Below are 18,775 nucleotides of genomic sequence, written 5' to 3' on the forward strand. Positions count from 1 at the left end.
AAGCATTTCCTCATTGTTAAAATCCACCCGTCACTTAGTAGATGTAAGACCTATGAGTGCAAAAAGCATGACAATAGTATTTCAGGTCTAGTTTATCCCCCGGGGGTAGCGCAGCACCTGCCCACATTGGTTGCTCAGTAGTTAACGTCAGTGATTCCCACCAGGGGTGTCCAACCTTTTGGCGTCTCTGGGCCACACTGGAAGAAGAAGAGTTGTCTTGGGCCATACATTAAATACATTGTGACATGTAATCACAAAAAAAAATCTCATAATGTTTTAAGTCAATTTAGGATTCTGTGTTAGGCTGCATTCCTAGCCATTATCGGCTGCATGCAGCCCTCGGGCCACAGGTGGGACACCCCTGCATGGGAAGACCACCTAAGGGCTTGGTCTGCAAGAAGCTCACATTCTGCCACCTGCGCCCTGTCCACATAGTCTGTTCTGTGTATTTTTTTTTTCCCCCAAAAGGAGAAATCCGGTTGTTATTCTGGCAGCCTTTAACGCTTGAGGGACAACCAGAGGAATCTTTTAAGGATGCAGGGAAAGTGGGTCTGTGGTTTAGAGAACTTGGAGAGGAAGAGCTTTCTAAATATCTCCTCATGAAGCCCAGAAATGTAAGTCCTGCTGTTAGTCAGAGCCCCACATGCTAAGGCAGAGCCTCATGGATTCATATCAACCCTAGGATTTCACCGAAAGGCAAAGCTTTCCCAACCTCCAGTATCCAGTCAAAAGAAAGAACTGGCAGAGCACGAAGAACATATAGACCTTATTTACTCTACAAATGAAGTCTTAGCGGTGGGAGTGTCTTCCTGGGAAATCAGAAGGGTGCTGGCCCACAGGGCCCAGTGTCTGGAAGCAGGTGGCAGGGCACGGGCATCCAGAGGAGGAGACAGCTGGAGATGGGAACTTTCCTGGAACCAGCAGGGCAGAAAGTGCTGTAGCGCGAGAGAGAAAGAGGCTGAGGTTCCCAGACTGGCCCCCACTCCATTTTCCAAGCAGAACCCCTGGCGTGAGTCTCTAAGAGCGAGAATGAGTCTTACAAGCGCCTTCAGCTGCAGGGGCTTCAGGTGTGGCCTGCGGGGGTGTTGGGAAGGGAGCCCCTGATAAATGGGGAAAGCAACGCTGCTGCTGAGCGCAGGCTGTTTTGCGCAAATACGGGTCTGAATCCTCCACGGCATTGCCGGTTCACATTGAGGTTTTTTCTCTTTTCTTTTTTTGCTCGTAAACATTAGATGAATCCGACATGTTTGCTTACACTTGGGACCGCTTTTATCTTTCCTTACTGCTAAATAATAATTTTGTTAGTTTGTCTCAGTTCTCTGCAGCTGGCTCCTTGCATCCGTGCCTATATCCGTGTACCTTGTCCAAATAAGCATACTTGAAACGATAGAGAAATGTGACTTGCCAAGTTTAGAACATCCTCTGAGAGTCTAAGCCCAGCTTTCTGCTTTGTTCTGGCAGCTTGTTTAGGATGCAAAGTGTATCTGGTTCTGGCAACAGATTAAAGAAGGTGTTTGTTCTTACTTAACAAAGTTTAGGGCCTAAAGACTGGGTTGGGGGTGTGTGGATTTTCAGTCTTCCTTTGTGTTTTTTAAAGCATAAGACAAAAATAATGTGCTTGACTGGGTTTTTGTTTTAACTTTAAACCTCAGAATTGGAAACACCTTATCTTGGCTGACACAGCCCTCTGTGGTTAAGCTCCTGCCGCCCACCCCTCCCCCCAACCCCTGCACAGGCATCTGTCCCCGACATTGGCTCCAGCCCCACTGGCCTTCCTCTGTGCCACAAGCACTCACCCTTTCAGCAGGTCCTGGCATCCTCACCAGCCTGCCTGTCACTCCTTGGAGAGCCTCCCCATCACCCCAGCTGAAGTTGCCTCCACATACCCAACCTTCCAGGTCATTTTCCATGTTGTGGCCTTGTTTTATTTTCCTCGTGGCCCTCCCTCCCACTGCCACCTCTCCCCCACCCCCTGCAACTCTCTGACCCACTCATGTGTTTCTATACATACCTGTTGTCAGCCACTTGTTCCTAGTGGGTTAACTTCATGACAGGGGCTGCTGTATCCCCAGCACCTAAAACATTATCTCAATAAATGAGTGTGTGGATGAATGGATGGGAAAGGAGGGAGGGAGGGAGGAAGCACGGGCTGTCTCCCTAGTAAACGCCTACTCCCCTTCAAGTCTAAGTGCTCCTCTTCTGTGATGCCTCCGGGACTCCCCATGCAGTGTTGGCCAGTTTTCTCCCCCCCACCCCTCACGTGGCCCATTACACCAGCCTTCTTACCCTGTTGTAGTCACGTGCCCATGCATCAGCCACCCGCTGCAGGGTAAGCTTCTTGAGGGTAGGAATATCTAATACAGGGTGATCCTGATTGTCGTGATTGTTAGTTCTTGCTGCCTTAACACTTTATAAACCTATCTCTTTGTTCTGAAAATAAGGAAGCCGAGGCTCCGAGCAGTGTGCAGGAAGGCACTACTGTCGGGACAGGATTTCAAATCCAGGATGTCTGACTTCCAAGCCCATATTCTGTGGCCTTTTTCTTCTCCTTCTCAGGTGACTCACAGGCCCGCCGTAGGCTTTGCCAAATGAATGAAACCTAAGACCTCACCTCCTCCTTCTCTTCCTTCTATTTTGTTTATAAATGTTTATAACAACTGTAATACTCTATAAATAGTATAAACATGAGCTTTTTAATTTATCTATAAAGACACTAGCTGGTATATCTTCAGTCACATTTTTTTAACTGACAGGGCTTAATGGATCATTTAAACTCCCATTTTTATTATATAAGCAAATCTATGAGTAAAAAGTTCAGCCGCTGCTGTTGAGTTACATGTACATACTTTCACTGAGGTCGCCCCACCGGGCAGCCTAGGAACCAGTTTTCCTTTCTTTAGCTTCTGCAGAGAAAAACATCGTAGCAGCCACAGGTAGACATTTCAAGTGGAAAAAAGTAGGAAAAAGCCTAAAACTTTAAAAAGTCTTAGCATTTCTCCTGTATTTTTGACCGTGTTTCTAATCCCTGGCATCTCCTTGACACGAGCATCTGTGAGTTGGGCCCTGGGCTGTGCCACTGGTGAAGCAGACAGCCAAGCTCCGAAGCCCTTGCCGACACATCGGTGGGGTTCTCTAGGCCAATTCCAAGAGCATGAAACTGCTGACTTCCCATAGAGCAGAGGGGAGGTTGTTGGACTGTGTGTGTGCCCAGAGGGTTCCGCCTCTGTGGTGGGGTCTTCGGGCGGGAACCAGGCAGCCGGTGGTGGCGCCAGGTGCGGGTCCCTCATCGTCTGACAAACCCTGGTGACAACTCCTCCTTGGCAGAGTCTGCAGCCTGGTCTGGCTGGTCCGTCACAGCATTCCTGGGCACATAGCCAAGTTTCACCCAGGGTTGGGGCCAACCCAGCCGGTTCCCGCTTTCCTCAGTGGGAGGCATGGTAGGCAGGAAGGTGGTGTCCACGTGCTATCTGTGGGTGTGAGGAAACTCCGAAGGCCTCCAGCGTGGGCGGTATGATCGCTGAAAAGTGCTCGGTGGTGGCTGGTGTAAGGGATCTGGAGGGATCTGGGTGTGAAGCCCAATGTGTCTTCAGCTTCTCTGTCCTTCACGGAGGACACCCCCCCTCCCCCGGCCCTTTAACCATCCTGAGCAAAGTTGGAGGGACTTTGCCATTTTAACACAACTTCTCAAATGGCAGAACGGCCTGAGATGGACTTGCTAATAAATGTCTTAGGATTTGCAGTGTAACTTCCTATGCAAATGAGAGTACTGGCAAGGAGTTTGACTGATTGTTCACTCTTGCCACTCCCAGCCCAGAGCCATTTGGCAATTGGGATCTTGCTTAATGTGAATCACACCAACGGAGGCTACAGCTCAGCTGCTTCCCAGACCTGGCCTTGTCCCAACCAGAAATATCTCTTCTCTGGTTTTGTGTGTGAAAGGTAATTCCTGCTTAAGACTCCTAGAACTATCATGGCAGGAAAGTTCCATAGATTTAATTTCGTCTGACCTTCTTAAAGGTGAGGCTATTGAGACCCAGAACACAGAAGAAGGCACAGCCTCTTGTGGGAGAACCAAAAAGCAATGTCAAGAGCAGTTCAGTGCTCCACCACCCCTATAACCCCCAGAATGTCCCGTTCAACTACTTCTCTGCTTATTGTACAAAAAAAAAGTTATCTCCAAAAGACTGGGAATATTATAGCCATTATGTGGAAGCAAGATATTCAGGAATTGAGTGAATTTCTCTGAGACATTCAGAGGGTATTCGAGAGGGTTTTGCCCCCATTTGGAACGCTTCCCTTTCCCAGGCCATTAGATCCTGTCTTCTCATCCTGAAATCTCCTGAGCCCCCCCCCTCCACCTGCTTCCAGGAAGGTAGCTAATGGTTGCCCAGCGATCCCCTGCCACTGTCCACAGACGGTTTCGCAAAATCTCTTCTATGGTGTACAAAGTCACGTGTGCACACCATAGAAAATGCATGAATAAACAAATAGGTACACAGTTTACGATCACACAAAGCAGAGGGCAGCAAACTCTTTTTCTGTAGCAGGCAGGACAGTAAATATTTTCCAGTTTCGTGCCGTGCTCTTTCTGTCTCAACTATCAACTCCGCTACTGTGGAGCCAGAGCAGCCATTGGCACCATGTCAGTAGATGGACGAGGCTGTGTTTCAATAAAGCTTTATTTACAAAAGCAGGTTGTGGGCCAGATTTGGCCCACGGGCTGCAGTTTGCCAGCCCAGGTGGAAGGTAAACATTCCACGTACTCCCCAACTCCACTCCCCAGAAGTAGCTGTTTGAGAGTCCTATCTGGATTCCCCCTGGCATGCATAGAAATGTTAGCGGAATGGAGTTTAGTCACATGAGCTTCGTCATACAGAACGCATAGTTCTGTATCTTGTTTTTCTCCTGTTTCCTACGTGCAGATCCACGTGGGAGGGTCTCTATTCGCTTCTGTACAGACAGGACCACATTGTGCATGTTGTTCTGCAGATTCCTTTTCTTCACGTGGCAATGACTCCATGTCAGTGCTTACGGATTTTTGACTTTAATAATGGCTACATAGTGGCTTCATTCTTACTTTCCATCAGGAAACTATGCCTGATACAAAAGGATAACTGTAAATGTAAATAACTCCTGGCTGACAGAGTTGATGTCCTTTGCTCCACATTGTCCTGTATGCCTGCGTAGCCCCCCATGTTAGCCTTCCTTTACAAAGGGGGGATTGCCTCAGCCTAACTTGCTCCCAGCCAGGCACTGCATGCAGTGGCAAGTTATGATTTTGCACAATCTCGAAGGGTTCAGAACAAACCGTAGGGTTATCATCATGGTTGACAGTGAGGAGATGTTTGGGAAATCTTGGAAATTCCAAGTTTTCTGCAAAGCTGTAGAATGTGGGTCCTGGTGAACAAGGGTAGACCCCACACCACATTCTGTGCCCTCCCTTTAAATCTATGCATTTGGAGAGGCCCTGTGTTGGTTTCCTAGGGCTCTGTAACAAAATACCACGGATTTGGTGGCGTAAAGCAACAAAAATGTATACTCTCACAGTTCTGGGTTCCAGACAACAGAAACCAGGGTGTAGCAGGGTTGGTTCCTTCCAGAAGCTCTGGCAGAGAACCCATCCCATGCTCTCTTCTAGCTTCGGGTGGCTGCTGGCTGCACTGGGGGATTCTTGGCTTGCTGACATGTCAGCCCAAGTCTGCCTCGTCTTCACACAGCCTTCCTCTCTGTGTCTCGGCACCGATTTCCCCCTCTCTCTTCATTGGACTTTTCATTGGATTTAGGACCCACCCTAATCCAACATGACCTCATCTCAAAATCCTTACGTGAGTCACATCTGTAAAGACCAAGAGGTACATACTGAGGTTCCAGGTGGACCTATCTTTTAGGGCCACAATTCAACTCACTTCATGTCCCCTGTCTAAAAATCAGTGTCTTCCTTTCTCAGGCTTCTCCTTTCTGTGAGGAAAGGGTCTTCACCCTGGGAGCCCCAGGCATGGCATCTGCCCCCCACCAGTTGCAAGTCCAATACCAGAAGCAGAAAAACACCGGCCAGAACTGCAGTGCTTCTGGGCATTTTCTTACCAAGTTACGCAACGTAAGACGCTACTGAGGAAAGTGCTTGCATGTCTGGTACTTTGATTGTCATCCCTGGGAGTTCCCAGTTCAGTCCGTGCCTACCGAATGGCAGCTGTCCCCAACATTAACCAGCACCCACTGCCGAGTTTTGAAGTTTGACTGGATACAGTGTGAGGCTCAGATAACCAAGGCTATCTATTTGAATAATTTCTCAGGAGAAAGTTGTGTTAATGCAAAAACAAAGGATGGTGGTTGAGTATTTGATCTATTTGTAATAGTTTGAGGAAACAGCTGTTATTTTGTGTTGCAGAAGGCACTTAGAGGCAAAAAGGTTTTAATGTTTTAAATTGGGGAATGCCTGTCCACTTCAGACTTCAAGACAGTGCCTTTAGTGACAAGGGACAGAAACCTCAAACCAGCTTACTAGCAGGGCTGCCATAATAAAGTACCACAAAGTGGGTGGCTTTAAAACAGCAGAAATCTGTTCTATCAGCATTCTGGAGGCTAGAGGGCTGAAATGGAGGTGTTGGCAGGGCCAGGCTGTATCCGAGGTTCCTGGAGGGGCCTCCTTTTGGCCTCTTTCAATTTCTAGTGGCACCAGGCATTCCTGTGGCCATGTAACTCCATTCTCTGCCTCCTTGTCACTCGTCATGCTCTCCTTGTCTTTCCTCTTCTTATGAGGACACCAGTCACATTGGACTAAGGGCCCAACCTTCTCCATTATTTCCTCATCTTAACCAGTTATATCAACAATGCTATTACCAAATAAGGTCACATTCTGAAGAACTGGGGGTTAAAACTTCAATCATACCTTTTATGGGACCCAATTCAACCCATAATACTAGGTGAAGCAGAAAGATGAACCAAACTGATGCAGGGGAGAGAGGTGACTGAAGCCAGGGCCTCTGGTGCCATTAGCATGTCCTCAGCTCTGTTGGCTCCTCGGTGTGTGCATGCTCACAGACCCAGCTCTCCCTGCGTGAAAAGGGTGCAGCCGCAGAAGTCCCCGGGGAAGAGCCCACTGCGGTGCCGTCACCTGTCCAGCCTAGACCATTCGCCATGGCTGGAGGAAGGTCATGGAGAGAATGGCAGCCCCAGTATTTGGATTTGGGGGAGGATAACACTCCCCCAAAAAGTAGGGTTGCCATGACGTGCTCACTGGGGGACTTGTGAGCTTGGTCTAGCCGCAGCCACACACTACTTTGGGATGACCCTCGTCTTGTTGTCAATGTGCTCTTGTGCGTGGATTTGTTCTCCATCCCCTGTGCATGAACCGGGACTAAGCCCCTTTTGGGTCTGGGAGATGGCCTCAGACCTGTTGTCAGATTTCTCATTTCTCTGAAAGGTCAGTGCCTTTGCATTCAGGCAGAAGGCACATGGACACAGCAATGTCATCTTTACTCCTGAGGGACGTGATGGTGGTAGGTAGCAAAGGCAGCTGCTTCTTGCCTCTCATTTTGGTTTTCAAACTAAAGCTTTCAAACTTCTAAACAGGCTCTCACCAGTAAAGAAACAGCTTAAGACTCTGCCTGGCGGCCCGGGGGAAGCCTGCTTCCTGTCCTTTGAAACCCTGTTCTCTATGTGTTCTCCTGCACTCACTGCTAGCAAAGCTACTCTTCCATTTCAGCTATAAAAATTAATTCAGGGGAGTGACTGCATGAATTATCAAAACAGCTCATAATTCAGAATGCTTGTTCCACTTCTTAATGATGTTTTCCTGTCGCTAACGTAGAAAAAAATCACTTTTTATTCTCGGAGTCTTTTGTGAGCAGCATAGAAAAAGCCACCTGGGAAAACTAATCTATAGATCATTCGAGGAGAGATACCCACACAGCCTGAAGGCCAGGTGGTGATGCCTTGGGTACAGTCCTTTCGGGGATGGCATCATTTGGAAACTTGTAAGGCTCGTGATATTTTCAAGGGTCTCCGTCTTGGAAATTTGAAAGATGACCCGGACTTGCCAGACACTAATCCTCGCTGCCGCTTCGGTAAAGGATATATTTCTCGGTAGCCTTGGGATCATCACCTCTCATGGAAAAATCAATCGCTTCTATCTATGAGCTCTGGGCTAGACAGGAAGTACCGAGAGCCCATTGGGGAATTATTCTGTTCCTGATCAGTTGGGACACCCTTTGCTCTCACCAGCCACTGAAATTAGTGAGGGACTTTTTTCCCCATATTTTATTTATTTTTAGAGAGAGGGGGCAGGAGGGAGAAAGTGAGGGAGAGACACATCAATGTGTGAAACACCAGTTGGTTGCCTCTTGTACGTTCCCAGCGGGGCACCTGGCCCGCAACCCAGGCATGTGCTGTGACTGGGAATTGAAAGGGTGACGTTTTTGTTCGTAGGCCGGTGCTCAATCCACTGAGCCACACCAGTCTGGGCAGTGAAGGGCTTTCAATTCATGTGGCCTCTAAGCACACTAATGCCACAGGCCAAGTTGGACCTTTCCTGTTGGTCCTTGAAGGTTAGGAGGGCAAACTAAGCCACGGCTGTGATGTAGTGTAAACCAGCTCGGGGTAAATTGAGTGTGAAATCATTCATGTCAGACGTTGCCTGCCAGTGGGTCTTTGTGTGCGTGGTGGTTATTTTGCTTGATTTAAGAGGTGGCAGAACGCAGGCTGTGAGTGAAACAAAACTAATTCCTTCCTGTTCTGAGCATTAAGGTATGTGGTAGGGACATTAGAAAGACATTTTTCTCTGAAGGGTAGCTGCTCTTCTGCAATGAAGAACTGATATTCTTTTCTCTTTCTATCCCCTCTTTAAACTTTGTTCTCTAAATTCATCTTATTATCAGTTAAACGTACAAGGGGTGAGAAATGAGCTTCCAGCTGATCATGGTACATGAACTTATAGGACAAGTCACTGAAGATAGAGAAGTGTCTGGTTTTCTGGGTTTGCTTTTGTTTGCTGGAAAGAGGGAGGGTAGGTGCAATATGGCCGGTGGATATCCTCTTGGCTACAGTGTGGGCGATAGGAAAAATAGTCTCGAGTTTTTGTTCACAGAGGCATGAAGGGAAGGTTCTGCTTACCTTTCCAATCCCAGATTACAGGCCCGTTTTTCCACCAAGTCTTCTCTGGCCCCTTGACTCACAATTAACCTCTGTTCCCTTCCCTTGATCCAGAAGCAGCCTTTCAGCCAGTGGATGCTTAGGGAGCACTTACTGTTTGCACAGTTTGAGGAGGCAAAGACGCTCCTGCCTAAGGGGTTTTTGGCCTCAGGCAGACACACCTTGGCCCCTCGAGCACACAGCATGACATTAGTAAATACGAGGTATTCAGCATTGCATTCATTTGAAACACACTTTCTTTTTCTAAGTTGCTAATTCTGGCCTCTAAATTGATTTGAGAGAGACAGAGAGAGAGGTAAGGATAGAGAGAAACATCAATTTGTTGTTCCACTTACTTATGCATTCATTAGTTGTACTTGTATGTGCCCTGACTAGGGATGGAACCCCCAACCTTGGCGTATCCAGGGGATGCTCTAACCAGCTGAGCCACCCAGCCAGGGCGAATGCTGGCCGCCTTGGTGCACAAGGGAAAACAGTCTTTGGCTCAGTCTCCTGCCTTTAATAGATTCATTACTTTTGACCCAAGTCACCCGGGGCATCTTGTGTTCATCATGGCTGGCCCGCAGCAAGGTAGTGGGAGCAGCTTTACTGTCCTAATTAGACAGAAGGCAATTGACTTGTGTTGGGTGGGGGTTGCCTGCACCAGCCTTTCTGCTCCAGGAAGATGCTGGGAGAGCATCTGTCCACGAGACACTTTGTTGATAAGAAAGTGGCACCACTGCGTTCAGGTTTGAGAGAGAAGCAGAGGGAGACCTGCTTGGTCCAGCAGGAAAGGGAGGCCTTTCAACGTTGGGATGCTCCGAGCAGCTGGAAGGGAACGTTGGAGAATACTGACAGTGGGTTTTTCTGCTGAGACTTGGGGGTCTTGTTGGCGGATGACTCGTTTGGTGCATACTGAAATAATCAGGATTACTTTTTGACAGGAAATGCACAGAGAGCAAAATTACAAGAAGTAGGACTGCTCTAGGAAGAGGTGAGGGGGATAGAAAAGGAATTTTCAAAAGGAAAACATAGCTTAGAATAAAATAAAATCCCAGTGTGGATTTGCTGGTAATGCTTGCTCTCAAACACTTACTCTGCCATTTCTCTGCCACTCTACAGTTTTTCTCAGCACTGCACTTACTTATTTGGGGTCTACTCGTTGGGTGTATCATTCATTCTTTAAACAAGAATCTGACATCTCATGCTGGCTGATTGCATAATTATAGTTAGAATATATAATTATAAAAGACACAGTCCCTGCCTTTATGGAACTTAATAGTTAGTGGAAATCATGAAACATAACTATTTCCAAGCTCAAGGCACTTGGTGAGTGGAATGAATAAAGGTCACAAGGGTACAGAGTGGGGGAGGGACCATATTCAGGTGACACTGATGAGAAAAGGTCCCGAGAGAAGGCAGTGTTTGGACCAAGCTTGGGGCATTGGTATTTCATTATATAAAAGAGACTATTTTTACAAAAAATATGTCAGATGTGCCCAGCACTTGTTGGACTCTGGAATACAAGAAGGAGTAAGACAGTGTTTGTGCCTCCAAGAAGTCTGGCGAGGAAACCTGTGAAGGAGCCAGCAGTTGTAACGTGGTTTAGATGGCGTCTACTTTATATGAAAAGCATGTGTTCGAGACAACACATGAGCGCCAGCTGAAGCAAACGCCGAAGCCTGGGCAGCTGGAGAAGCTCGTCTGGTCCAGGAGTTCAAGGTCTGGGCTGCACCCAGGAGTCCCCTGTGGAATTTTTTAAAGGGGCTGATCCCCAAGCCCTTTCCCCGACCTATGCCACCTTTGCTAGGGGCCCTTAGAATTTTTTTGGCTGGATAGATGGGTTGAGACCAGCAAGGCCAGGGTCAAGAAGTTCAGCTTTCGTCAGGAGGCAATGGAATAACATTAAAAACCTCTTATCCAGAGAGGGTTTTGATGCCTGTGGTGTTTAATAAAAACCAACCTGGTGGTTAAGCATTCGTAGCTGGCTAAAGGGCCCAATGTCAGGGTGCTGAGCCATGGGGAGAGATGACTGACCCAAGAGGTACCACGACCAGCTTCTCCATGCAGAGTGGCCACCTACCCAGGCAGCTGGCCTTTTCCCATCTCCCTGTTGCTAGAGGAGCTGGCTGGCTTCCGCTGAGTTCAGTGGACTTCACTAAGGAGGACTTGGATGCCTTGATCTCCAGCTTCAGGCCAGTCTGCTGTCCCAAGGCACAATGCAGGTCTGCACTTGGAAGGTGACAGAGCTATAGCGTTCCCCAAAGGGAGCCCAGATTTCACAAAAACCACTGGTCGATATATGTGGCTCAGCCTGTCCTGCAGGTCTCAGGGTCCAGCCATGGCAGGGCCACTGGTTCCCTTAAGCCTCTTGTCACCAGGCTGTGACCAGCCAGAGGTGCAGCAGGTGCGGCTGGCTCGGTGCTGCCTGCACAGCGCTCCCTCTCATCCTGGCTGCAGGCCCCAGGCCTGCCCCACCAGAAGAATCCAGGGGACTCAGGGTAGGGCAAGCACCCGCCCAGCATGTGGAGTCTGGAATGTGAGCCCGTGTGTCTTCCTCTGCAGGCCACGGGAAGGCTGTGGTTGTCATCCAAGGCACAGGCCTTGTCTCCAGTGGGCTCTGACTTAGGGTGTTGCCAAGCCCAAGGGTCCCGAATTCTCTCCTACATCTCCCCTCCTTCTTAGAATTTGCTTTTCACTCTGTTTTTCCTTCCTACTGATGATAAGGACTACTTCTCAATGATGGCTAAGAGCATCCCTCCCCTGCTGTTCCCTGTGAAACCAGAGTCTGGGCTCTGGAGACTCTGGGCTGGAGGGCGTGGTTGTTGAAGGGGCTGAAGTCCAGCCACAGTGGGAGAGGAAATCAGACAAGGATGTTTTTACAAGCAAGCTGTGTTTTTCTGACCGCTCCGGTATTGGCTCCCGCCCCGAAGGCTCCTCTAACTCTGGGGAAGAAAAAATATTTGTTGTCTGATAGTGTGCTGTATGGGCAGCCCAGAGCTGAACCATCTGTAAGAGAGTCAATAAGTCAGAGCAACAACGGTTTTGGTGGAAATAACTTGGAAGGGATCATCCAAGACTACAAAGGAAGGTGTGGGCTATATCCAAGGCCCCTTGTCTACCCAACACCCCCGAAGTCCTCTGAGAGTCATTTTAGAATAGAAACACTGAGGAAGGAAAGGAGTGGGATGGGATGAGGAAATGTTTATAATTTTTGGAAAAGAATAGAAGTCCCAGAACTGGATTCTAATTTAGAGACAGCATCTTGGTGAAGAAAAGCAGTTGACAAACTGGAATTTCACTGAACTGGGATGACATATTTGCTGTGTGCTGTATAACAAGTTTCAATCTTTTTAATTAAAAAAACCCTTGCCTTTTGCATGTTCCCTACAAGCTAAAAGCCATCGCTCAGATAGTAAAGAAAGGGGACCTGTCCCATGACCTGATCCTGCTGTTACCCTCACCCTCCCTCACCCTCACCCCATGTGCTTGACTGTGCCGTTTGGCCCCCGGGCCATGGGTATGGACCACTGATTCCCCTGAAGCAGCAGACGAGGGAGAGACCCACTGGACTGCTCATGGTGGTGCATTCCTGACTCCAGCATGCTCTTGCGTTGGAAAGGAGACCAGGAATGAGATCATGAATAACAAGAAACGTTACGTGTTTGCTCTTCCACAAGATACAAAAATTATCCAATTGGGATTAGGTTTCAAGAGTGTTGAACTTGAAGGCAAATATTTATCTGCTGGTGTTAAGAAAGGAAAGAATAGAAAACCTTTGACTGGACTGAAGGGCGGTGTCTGAGTTTGGGGAGCCTGTGCTATGAAGCCAGAAGTGTGGTGAAGTTTCTCACTGCCCTTCCCTGGAACTGTGCGAATAGTTCTTACCACATGCAACGCAACAGGGGACCTGACATTCTGCGTATTCCCATTCCTTTGGATTCCAAGGTCTCTTCCTTTCATGTCCAACTTCCTGAATGAACCTCTTTAAAATTCCATTCAGAGTAGAAGCATTTGAAAAGAAAACCACCTGGCCTAGAGTCATCTAGTGTTTTGCAACCTAGTTCGTCCTCTCCTTTCATCATATGACTCAAAGTGAATTTGTCTGTAATCGACATTTCATTTACCTACGCAGCAGTCTTGCTAGCTAGGCAGAGCCAATGCTTTTATGGAACATACGAGTCTTTTCAGAACGTACACAGGACTGGGGGAAATAAACAGCTGGGTCCCGGTATAGCCGATCATTCTGGAAATTCAGTACAAGGTTCAACCGGATAGATTTCTCAAATGTCACTTTTTTGTTATTCCGAACTTGGCACATACAGAAACTGGGGTGACCGAATAACATCTCTGAAACGGGCCAGTTGACCCCTCCCATGGAGACCCCAGGAACTGGGATTCGTTTCTTACCAACAATTTTATATTATTGTCGCCTCCATGGAGCTGTGCAAGGGTGGCCTTACAGAGCGCCTTTGCATCCCACCTGAGTAGTTACTTCTGCACTTCTTCATAAGTTCTGGAAGAAGCAGGGATGGAAAGAACCCTCACTTTCAAGCTATCCGAGCTACCAAAGTCATTTCCAGCCTTTCTAACCCTTGACATGTAGCAAGATGTGGGAGGAGGGAAGAATGGACTTAATAAAAAACCCTAGATTTGAACACCAGCTCTGCAACTTCAAAGACTTTTTTAGCCCACAAATAGGCATAAGAATAAGAGGGTACCCCACAAAGCATTGGGCAGATTAAATGCGGGTGTGCTTTCTAAACATTCCACTAGAGAGTAAATGCGAAGGGTATTATTAACAATAAAAACAACAGATAAGATGTTTAAACTCAATCATGAGGGAAAAAAATTAGATCTTTTAGTAGCCATTGAAGTTCTCAATCTTTCAAACCCAATTCTTTTTCACTGTTTCCAGTGGGCCTTGGACCTGACCAGAAGCTGCCACTTTGGAGGCTTCATGGCAGAGAGTTCTGCAAAGCGATGCAGGTGATGCCAGCCACAGCCTGCTGATGCTGAGTCCATTTAGGAATTAAACATGAGGGCGATTTGCATCCCACCCACATCTCCCCATCAGTTCAAAGGATGCTACCAACGGAAGGATGGAAGGATGAGGATGAAAGGAGGGTTGAAAATTGCTCGGTGGCCCTCGGGAGGTCCCGGAATAATGGATACCTGAGGGGATTAAACTACAGAGCTTTTACTTAGAGACCATTTTATTAAAAAAAATAATAAAAGTCATTCACTTCACAGAGGTTAGGAAAACACTTTGGGGAATCCATTTGGCAAAGCACTCTTAATTTGATTCTTCTTATTTAAGTCCTTCAAATCCCTCTCAGATTAAAATCATAATAAAAGGCAAAATCCACTTTGGCCAACTGTTTGGCAGCAGCTATGAGGCTGAACATACCCGGTGACCTTGCCGTGTACCGTCTACTATGTACAGCTGCCGCTGAGCTGTGGATGTGACTCTCCGAGAGGCGGGGGCAGTTTTCACAGCGGTGCACTTCGGAACAGCCGGCATTTTAAAGCTACTGAGCTGCTCAAGAGTGGAACGGATAAATAAAATGTAGGATATTTACCCAAAGGAATACCATGCGGTTACAACATAATGAAGAACAACTACTCAGCATCATGGCTAATTCTTAGTGTCAAGTAATGGAAGCCAGATATTTTCGCTTCTGGTTGCGTAAACTTCAAAAACAGGTAGAACTGGCATGTGGAGTTAGAAGTCAACATAGTAATTGGTAGGCGTAGAGACTGAGAGGGAATCAGGGGTGCAGACAATGTTCCGTTTCTTGATCTGGCTGCCAGCTGTAGGATATGGTGCATCTATGAAAATTCACATTAGGGCACTCTTACGATTTGCGCATTTTTCTCAGTGTATGTTGTACTTCAATGAAGTTTAGTTTAAAAGAAAATAAAGCCATACCTCTTTCCTACTTCAAAGAAGGAAAAAAAAATGTATGGAAAACTTCCTACCTGCCTTGTAAGGGGAAGCAATGTGATATAATATGTAAAATGCATGGCATTATTTATTTATTTTTTATTTATTAATTTTGGGGGAGGAGCGAGAGAGAGAGAAAGAAACACCGATTTACTGTTCCACCCATTTATGTATTCACTTGTTGATTCTTGTATGTGCCCTGACCAGGGACCAAACCCACAACCCTGCAGTGCTGGGCTGATACTTGAAGCAACTGAGCCTCCCGGCCAGGGCCTGCATGGCATTTTGTGATGAAAAGAAAAGAAAAAAGCCAAACTGTTGAATAGGCTCCAAGAACTACAAACAAAATATGTGATCAGGGAATACTAAAGTCAGCTAAAACCCGTAACACAAAGGACACTGTATTTCTTAATAACAGGAGAGAAGGGCAGGATGATGTTATCCGTGCTATTTAATCAGTTCCTGGTTTCACGGAAGTGGGCTGGGTTCCTGAAAATGACCGAGGCGAGGCCGCGTTACAGGCATCGAGGGTCCCACTGTCCGCTGCCACGAAGAGCACCCATGTCAGGAAACAGCGTTTGGGACGGTTGTCTTTAAAGGGTGAGGTGTTCATTTATTGAGGTTGTTAACATAACCTTTGATCACACCATTTTAATAGTTGAGGACAGGAGAAATAGTAAAAGTAAAGTTTTTGTTAAGGACTTAAAAAAGTAGCGAGTCTTTCGTTAGCCCTAGCAAATTGTAAAATACGAAGGCCCTTACTTTGTACACTAGACGCTTACTTGCATTCTCACAGAAAAAAAGAAGCTGAAGGATGACACTGTGAAGCCACAGGAGACCTGCTCTGCAGAGCAGGTCTCGGCCGGGGCCTCTCTCCTGAGCTGAGCTGCTGAGGTTGTACAGGACCGGGGTCTGAGCATGGTCCGCAGCTGGACGGACCTGAGTTCCGATCACAGCTCCCCCCCCTGCTCAGTAACCTTGGGTGATTTCTTCCTCTCCTCTCCTGTTAAATGGGCCTGATGCCTACCTCCCAGTGTTGCAGGGAGGCAGGTGGGTTGTGGTTCTTGCAGCGCTCAGCAGAATGGGAACAAATAAATACTGAAAATACAGCTGGCATTCATCCTTTATTCTGAATGGTTGCTAATTGATTCAGAGGTTTGGGGGTAAGGGTTTCTGTTGTTGGCCTATTAATTCACCAGACATTTCTAAGAACTTGCTCTGTGGAAAATGAGAGAAAGCCTGGAGTTAAGCAGACAAAGGGTGGCCCATTTCTTTAAAGGGATGTTTAACCTCCTGTGAAAGAGGGAGCGAGCTCACCTGCATTGATTGGCGTCCATAATTTGCTACCAACTTACCTGTGATTAATTGTCATAACAATCCTACATGGTACATTTTCTTTCTTTTTTTTTTTTAATAACACACATTTGTTTATTTACCTTTTTAAAAAAATTTAAACTGTAGCCTATCATTTAGGAAATGAATAAATATAATGAATTTTAATTATACTTTTTTTAAGACAATATTTAAAATCACTTAAGTGTTGTTGAGTTCCTGGTATTTATACCTATATTGTATAAGTGATTCTTTTCCTTTAGTACTATGTTTTATTAACTCTGAGAACATATATAATAATATAAAATGCCAACAATAAGATGCCTTTGAGAGTTTATATTGTATGTTGAGCAATTAATGCAAACCCCAGGTTCTTTTGGTTTCAAAGCCCATCTCTTCCCACCTGTGTTGCACGGGGTTGGGGGGGGCGGGCCATAGACAGTCAGTCCAGCCATAGTAACAGGAGAGCTCTAGCGGTGCGGGAGCTCCAGGTAGAAGAGGTGCGTTTCAAGTGCAGAGATCCATCTTGATCACTTCCAGATATATGTTTTACCTTTCTTGTAGTTATTTGCTCTGCCTTGAAAATGGGCAGACTATCCAAGGTACATGTAAATGAAATGTCTCTTCTGTATTATCTTAGCCATCTTGCTTCATCATGAAGAATTTTCCTAGTTGCCTGAGCTCTCTGAAACAAGAGAAGCAATGTGTGTGGTGTGGAGATGTTTGTATGAGAGAGTTGAATTTGTGTCCAAAGATGTGGGACCTCTCCTGGTTCTGACACTCAGCTGTGTGACCTTGGTCTTGGCGCAGCCAGTCATTCGGCCTCTGAGCCTTGGTGTGATCACCATAAAGAAGAAAGACGTCACCTACTGCAGAGGGTCAGAGAAGAATCCAATGAAACATTGTGTGTGGATCCAGTAGCTGCCCTAGGTTAGCGCGGTCCTCCAGGTTCTCACTTCATCTTCTCGCAGGGCCCTGGGCAAGTCACTGAATCCCTCTGCGACCCGGTTTCTCTTGTACAAAGAGAACAGTAATTCCTCTGAAGGCAAAGTAATGATTTTTTTAGATTGTCATGTCTCTCCATTGAGGAATATTTTATATACCATAAAATTCACACGTTGTGAGAATGTAAGCTTGGTACAGTAGGTTACCAAACTATTTTAAAATCCCTTTGTAAACTTCCACATCTTCAGGTAATTACTAACAGTACAATATTACATGTCTACATCTAGCTTTCTATATATGCAGATGTATTTTGTTCTGGAAAAAGGATCCATATATTCAACAGCTTCCCAAAGGAATCGATCCCAAAAAGACATAAATGCATGAGCGCCCCAATGTTCCTCTTGTCTTCCTGGTCAGGCCTCCCTCTTCCTTCCTTCCTTCCTTCTTTCCTTCCTCCTTCCCTCCCTCCCTCCCTTCCTCCCTGTCTTCCAGTCTTCCTTCTTTTTCACTGTTCTGCCCCTTTCTTGAGGAACATTTTACAAACCGTAAAACTCATTCATGAGCGGACAGTTTGATGCTTTCTATCACATGCACACATGGTGCGGCCATCAGCACGAGGCAGTTTTGGAATTTTCAGTCACCCCGTTTGACTGCCCGTTCAATCCTCCTCCCAATCCTATTCCCGGCCCCCTTCCCAGTTACCACTGATCTACTTTATGTCTCCTGCATTTTGCCTTTTCTAGAAACTTTATGTAAATGAAATAAAAATATGCAGTCTCTTGTGTCTTCCTACTTTTACTTACCGTAATGTCATTGGCGTTCGTCCGTGTTGCGGCAGGGACCGGCAGTTTGTTCTTCCCTACTGCCCAGCAGCAGGCCGTGGTTGGGTGCTCCACCTTGCATCGGTTCGCCAGCCGGGAGTCATTCGGACCGTTTCCAGTTTGAGGCTGAGGGAGGACTCTGCTATGAGCTTCTGCATAGCAGTCTTCATGTGAACACATGTTATTTCTTTTAGTGTGATACCTAGGCGCGGAAGTGTGGGATCCTCTGGTAAATTTATGTTCAGTTTTTTTGAGAAACTGCCAGAGGGGTTGCCAGAGTAGCCGTATCATTTTACATTCTCACCAACAACAGGTTCCACTTTGTCCACATCCTCAACTTGGTACAGTCGGTCAGTCTTTTTCATTATCATCATCATAGGCAGCGTATAGTGCTATTTCATTGTGGTTTTAGCTTTATTCCCCTAATGACTAATGGTGTTTCAAATATTTTCATGTGCTTGTTTGGCATTCATATATCTTCTCTGCTGAAGTGTTATTTAAATCTTTTGTCCATTTTTGAGTTGCTTGGTCTCATGTTGTTGAGTCGTAATAGTTCTTTATATATTCTGGAAACTAGTCCTTTTTAGAAACATGATTTGCA

At 46.6% G+C, this 18,775-nt stretch overlaps 1 protein-coding gene and 1 long non-coding RNA gene across 8 annotated transcripts in view; one reads left to right on the forward strand and one right to left on the reverse strand.

Moving 5' to 3' along the window:
• Positions 1-18,775, forward strand: part of ABLIM1 (actin binding LIM protein 1) — a 258,566-nt gene that overhangs the window by 182,171 nt on the left and 57,620 nt on the right. The gene's annotated exons all lie outside the window — the stretch shown is intronic.
• LOC128780719 (uncharacterized) lies at positions 738-2,609 on the reverse strand. The gene is made up of 3 exons (XR_008426730.1): positions 2,287-2,609; positions 2,012-2,075; positions 738-935 (listed from the first exon to the last, which is right to left on the reverse strand). It is a non-coding gene; the product is annotated as an uncharacterized lncRNA (long non-coding RNA).

Source organism: Desmodus rotundus, chromosome 4 (assembly GCF_022682495.2).
Source record: "Desmodus rotundus isolate HL8 chromosome 4, HLdesRot8A.1, whole genome shotgun sequence".
Lineage (NCBI taxonomy): Eukaryota > Metazoa > Chordata > Mammalia > Chiroptera > Phyllostomidae > Desmodus > Desmodus rotundus.